This window comes from Nannospalax galili, unplaced genomic scaffold, assembly GCF_000622305.1.
Source record: "Nannospalax galili isolate Female #2095 unplaced genomic scaffold, S.galili_v1.0 scaffold522, whole genome shotgun sequence".
In the NCBI taxonomy this organism is placed as follows: domain Eukaryota; kingdom Metazoa; phylum Chordata; class Mammalia; order Rodentia; family Spalacidae; genus Nannospalax; species Nannospalax galili.
Window position 1 is genome coordinate 2,145 of NW_008348874.1, and position 7,141 is coordinate 9,285.

Here is a 7,141-nt window from a genome sequence, read left to right on the forward strand (position 1 = left end):
TGTCATCCCCATGCTCAAAGTGTCAACACAATGCCCAAATGGATCATTGCAATGCTCTAATGTGCTACTACAATGTTTCATGTCACATCCCAATGCTCCAACGTGCCATCACAGTGCTCTACTGTGCCATCAAAATACTCAATTATGAATTCACAATTCTCCATTGTGCCATCACAATGTTCAGTATGCCATCACAATGAGCCAATGTCTCATCACAATGCGCCGTTGTGGCACCACCATACTCAATGTACCATCACAATGGCTCTAATATATCTTCAAAATGCTTCATTTTGACATCACACTCTCCTCAGTGTGCCATAAGAGTGCACCAATGAGTCATAACAATGCTCAATATTCCTTCAGAATACACCGAATTGCTATCACAATGCTCCAATGTGACATCAAAGTACTTCAAAGTGTCATCACAGTGCTCCAATGTGACATCAAAACACTCCACTGTGTAATCACGTGGCAGTGTGCCATCAGACTGGAGCAATGTTTTATCACAGCGCAGCAATGTGTCATCACCATGCTCAATGTGCCATCACAATGCCCAAAGGGGTCACCACAATGCCTTAATGTGGCACTACAATGTTTCATGTGACATCACAATGCTCCAATGTGCCACCACAATGCTCCAACATGTCATTACAATGCTCAATATGCCAACAAAATGCTCCAATCTGTCATATCAATGCTACAATGTCATGTCACAACCCTCATTGTGCCATCTAAAGGCCCCAATCTGTCATCACAATGCTCAGTGTGCAATCAGAATTTTGAATGTCCCTTCACAATGCCCCAATGTCTCACCACAATGCTCAATGTGACTTCACAATGCTGATTATCCCCTCACAAAGCGCCAATGTTTTAGCACAATGATCAATGTTCCCTCCCAATTCCCCAGTGTGTCATCACAATACTCAGTGTGCCATCACAATGCCCTAATTTGTCATCCCAGTGCTCAATATACCACCACAATGCTGAATGTCCCCTCACAATGCACCAATTTAGCATCATAATGCTCAATGTACCATCACAATGCCAAAATGTCTCATCACAATGCCCCAATTTGCAGTTACAATGTTTTATGTGACATCAGAATCCTCCAATATGCCATCATATTGCTCCAATGTCATCACAATGCTAAGTGTGCTTTAACAATGCACCACTGTGTAAACAAAGTGCTACACTGGGATAATACAATGCTTCAATGTGTCATACCCATGCCTCAAATTGGCATCATAGTGCTCTGTGTGCATCTCAGTGTTCCAATGTGAAATCACAATACTCAGTGTGACATCACAATGCCCAACGTGTTATAACAATATTCAGCGTGCCATCACATGCTCAGTGCCTCCTCACAATGCCCCAATATGTAATCACAATGCTCAGTGTGCCATCACAATGCCCCATTATGCTATCACAATGCTCAGTGTGCCCTCAAAATGCTCCAATATGTCTTCACAATGCCCATTATGGCATCACAATGCTTATTCATCACAAAGCATAAATGTGTCGTCACAATGCTTACTGTGAAATCACAGTGCTCAATGTGCCCTCATGATGCGCTCTGGTGTCATCACAGTGCTCAGTGTGCTATCATAATGCCCAATGTGTCATCACAATACTCAGCGTGCCATCACAATGTTCAGTGGTCCCTCACAATGTCCCAACGTGTCATCACAATGCTCAGTGTGCCATCACAATGCCCCATTATGCCATTACAATGTTCAATGTGCCCTCAAAATGCTCTTATATGTCTTCACAATGTTTCTTTATGCCATCACAATACACCAATGTGTCATCACAATGCTTCATTGTGTCATCACAATGCTCAGTGTGAAATCACAGTGCTCAGTGTCCCCTCACAATGCCCTCCTGTTTCATCACAATGCTCAGTGTGCCTTCACAATGCCCCAGTGTTTCATCACAATGCTCAGTGTGCCTTCACAATGCCCCAGTGTTTCATCACAATGCTCAGTGTGCCTTCACAATGCCCCAGTGTTTCATCACAATGCTCAGTGTGCCTTCACAATGCCCCAGTGTTTCATCACAATGCTCAGTGTGCCTTCACAATGCCCCAGTGTTTCATCACAATGCTCAGTGTGCCTTCACAATGCCCCAGTGTTTCATCACAATGCTCAGTGTGCCTTCACAATGCCCCAGTGTTTCATCACAATGCTCAGTGTGCCATTACAATGCTGAGTGACACTTCACAAAGCCTCAATGTGTTATCACAATGTTCAATGGTCCCTCAGAATTCCCTAATGTGTCATCACAATGCTCAGTGTTCCTACACAATGGGCCAAGTTGTCATCCCAAAGCTCAATATGCCACCGAAATGCTGAATGTCCCCTCACAATGCACCAATGAGTCATGACAATGCTCCAATGTGTTTTCAAAATGCTCCATTGTGACACCACAATACTCAGTGTACCATCACAGTGCAGAAATGTGTCATCACAATGCTCCAATATGTCATAAGCATGCTCAATATGCCATCACAATGCTCCAATGTGCTATTACAATTTTTCATCTGTCATCACAATACTCCAATGTGACATCAGCATGCACAGTCTGCCATCACAATCACCCAATGTGTCATCACAGTGCTCAATGTGCCAGCACAATGTTCAGTGTGCCCTCACAATGCACCAATATGTCAACAGTTTTCAAATCGCCATCACAATAGCCTTGTGTGCAATCACAATGCTACAATATGTCATCACAATGCTCCAATGAAACATTACAGTTCTCAGTGTGCCTTCACTATTCCCTGGTGTGTCATGACAATTCTCAATTTGCTATTCTCAATGCTCAAGGTGCCCTGACAATGCTCCAATGTGTCATAACAATGTTCAATGTACTGTCACAATGCCCAACTGTGTCATCACAGTGCTCCAATGTGCTATTACAATGTTTCTTATGTCACCCTGTTCTCAGTGTGCCATAACAATGCACCAATCTGTCATCACAATCCTCAGTGTGACATCACAGTGCCCCACTGTATCATCACAGTGCTCCAATGTGCTATTGCAATATTTATTATGTCACCACAGTACTCAGTGTGCCATAACAATGCACCAGTGTTTCATCACCATCTTTCAGTGTGACATCACAATGCTCCAAAGTATTAAGGGTATGCTCCAGTGTGAAATCACAATTCTCCAATATGTCAACATAATGCTTCAATGTGACATCCCAGTGTTCAATGTGCCATCACAACTCCCCATTATGCCAGAACAATGCTCAATATGCCATCGCAGTGCTCAGTTTTCTCTCACAAAACTACAATATGTCATCACACTTCTCTGTGTGATATCACAATGCACCAATATGTCATCTCAATGTTCTGATGTGTCATCACCTTGCTCAATGTGCCATTACAATGCATCCAAGGTGTCATCACAATTTTCCAGTTTGCTGTTGCAATGTTTCATGTGACAGCAGAATGCTCCAAAGTGCAATCACAATGCTCCAATATGTCATCACAATGCTCAATGTGTCTTAAAAATGTCCTAATGTCAGCGCAATGCTCCAATGTGATATCCAAATGCTCCAATATGTCATTGCAATGCTCCAAATTGATATCACAGTGCTCAGTATGCCATTAAAATACTCCAATGTGAAATCGCAATGCTCAGTGTGATATCACAATGCCCAATGAATCATAACAATACTCAACTTACCATCACAGTGCTCAACGTGCTCTTACAATGTTCCAATGTGCCATCACAATGCTTCAATATGTGATCATAATGTTTCAATGTGTCCTCAGATCCACACTGTGCCATCAAAATGCCCAAATGTGCCATCTCAATGCTCAAATGTGTCTTCACAATGCTCCATTGTGCCATTTCAATGCTCAGTGTGCCATCACATTGTCCCACTGTCTCATCACAGTACTCCAATGAGCTATTACAATGTTTCATGTGTCACCACGGTACTCAGTGTGCCATAACAATGCACCAGTGTGTCATCACAATGCTATAATGTGTCATCACCATGCTCAGTGTGCCATTACAACGGCCCAATGTTTCATCACAATGTTCTAGTGTGCTATTTTGTTTCATGAGACACCACAATGGGCCAATGTGCCATCACAGTGCCCAATATGCCATCAAAAGGCTCAAATATTAATTCCTAGTGCTTCATTGTACTATCACAATGTTCAGTGTGATATCACAATGGACCAATGTGTCATCGCCATGCTCAATGAGCCATCACAATGCTTCAATATGTCTTATAAATTCTCCAGTTTGACTTCACAATCCCCAGTGTGCCTTAACAATGAAAGAATGAGACATCATAATGCTCAATGTTCCCTCATAATTCTCCAAAGTGCTATCAGAATGGTCCAATGTTTCATCCCAATGTTCTACTGTGCTATTATGTTTCATGAGACATCAAAATGCACTAATGTGCCATTACTGTTCCCCAATGTGCCATTAAAAGGCTCGAATATGAATTCACAATGCTTCATTGTGCCATCACAATGTTCAGTGTGCCATCACAATGTACCAATGTGTCATCACAATGCTCCATTGTGTCATCACCATGCTCAATGTGCCATCACAATGCTCCAATATGTCTTCAAAATGCTCCATTTTGACATCACAGTCCTCAGTATGCCATAACAATGAACGAATGAGTCATCACAATGCTCAATGTTCCTTCACAATTCCCCAAATTGCTGTGACAATGCTCTAATGCGACATCAAAATGCTCCAATGTGCCATAACAACATTCAATGTAACATCCCAGTGCCCTAATGTGTGATCACAATGCTTCAATATATCATCACAATGCTCCAATGTAATGTCACAATGCATAGAGAGACATCCTAACGCTCCAATGTATCATAACAATGCTACATGTGCCATCACAGTGCTCAATGTGAGCTCAAAATGTCCCAGTGTGCCAAGACAATACCACCATGTGCCATCACAGTGCTCCACTATGTCTTCAAAATTCTCCATTTTGACATCAAGTTCCTCAGTGTGCCATCACAGTGCAGCAATATGTCATCACAATGTTCCAATGTGTCATCACCATGCTCTATGTGGCATCAAAATTCCCCAATGTGTCATCACAATGCTCTAATGTACTATTACAATGTTGCAAGTAACATCACAATGCTCCAATGTGCCATCACAATGCCCCGATATGCCATCACAATGCTCCAATATGTTTTCTAAATGCTCCCTTTTAACATCACAATCCACAGTTTGCCAACACAGTGCAGCCATGTGTCATCACAATGCTCCAATGTGTCATCACCATGCTCAGTGTGCCCTCACAATGCCCCAATGTGTCTTCACAATCATCAGTGTGCAATAACAGTGCAGCAGTGCATGATAACAATGCTCCAAAGTTTCATCACCATGCTTAGTGTCCCATCATTTTCCCAATGTGTCGTCACAATGCTCTAATGTGGTATTACAATGTTTCATGTCATATCACAGTGCTCCATTGTGGCATCACAGTGCCCCAATGTACCATCAAATACTCGAATATGAATTCAGAATGCTCCATTGTGCCATCACAATGTTCAGTGCACCATCACAATGCAGCAATGTTTCATCACAATGCTCATTTGTGTCATCACCATGCTCAATGTGCCATCACAATGCTCCAGTATGTCTTCAAAATGTTCCATTTTGACATCACAATCATCAGTGTGCTTTAACAATGCACCAATGAGTCATCACAATGCTCAATGTTCCTTCACAATGCACCAAAGTGCCATCATAATGCTCCAATTTGACATTACAATGTTCCAATGTGTTATCACAAGGCTCCAACATGACAACACAATGTTCAGTGTGCCATCAAAGTGCTCAGTGTACCCTGACAATACTCCAATATATCATCAAAATGTTCACTGTTCCATCACAGTGCCCTATTTTGTCACCACTATGCTCCAATGTGATATCAGAATGTTCCAGTGTGTCATCACAATGCTCCAAATTGACATCACAGTGCTCAGTGTGCCATCACAATGGTCCAATGTGAAATCACAATGCTGAGTGTGACATCACAATGCCTGATGGGCCATAACAATACTCAGGGTGCTATCTCAGTGCTCAGTGTCCCCTCACAATGCCCCAATGTGTCATCACAATGCTTCAAATTGACATCACAGTGCTCAGTGTGCCATCACAATGGTCCAATGTGAAATCACAATGCTGAGTGTGACATCACAATGCCTGATGGGCCATAACAATACTCAGGGTGCTATCTCAGTGCTCAGTGTCCCCTCACAATGCCCCAATGTGTCATCACAATGCTTCAAATTGACATCACAGTGCTCAGTGTGCCATCACAATGGTCCAATGTGAAATCACAATGCTGAGTGTGACATCACAATGCCTGATGGGCCATAACAATACTCAGGGTGCCATCTCAGTGCTCAGTGTCCCCTCACAATGCCCCAATGTGTCATCACAATGCTCCAGAATGTTTTCACAATGCCCTGAATGGACCATCAGAATTCACAAATACGTATTCACATTGAGCCAATGTGTCATTACCATGCTCAATATTCCATCACAATGCTCTATGTCCCCTTACAATGCTGCACTGTGTCATCACAATGTCAGGGCACCATAACAATGCCCCAAAGTGTCATCACAATGTTCCAATTTGCTATTACAATATTTCACTTGCTATTACAATGCCCCAGTTTACCATCACAATGCTCCATTGTGACATCGAAATACTCCAATGTGTCATTACAAAGCTCCAATGAAACATATCAATGCTAAATGTGCCATCAGAGGCCACAGTGTGGCATCGCAATGACCAATGTGCCATCACTCTCCTCCAATGTGTCATCACAGCGCTCAAATGTGCCATGAAATGCTCAGTGTGTCATAACAGTGCACCACTGTGTCATCACAATGCCCCTATGTGCCATAACAAAGCCCCAGTGTACCACAACAGTGTTCAATATGCCATCACATTGCTCCAATATATAATTATAATGTTTCAATGTGCCATCAAATCCCCATCATGCCATCACAATGCCCCAATATGCCATCACAATGCTCCAATATGTCTTCACAATGCCCCACTGTGACATCACAATGCTTCAATATCTCTTCAAAATGCTCCATTGTGCCATCACAATGCTCAG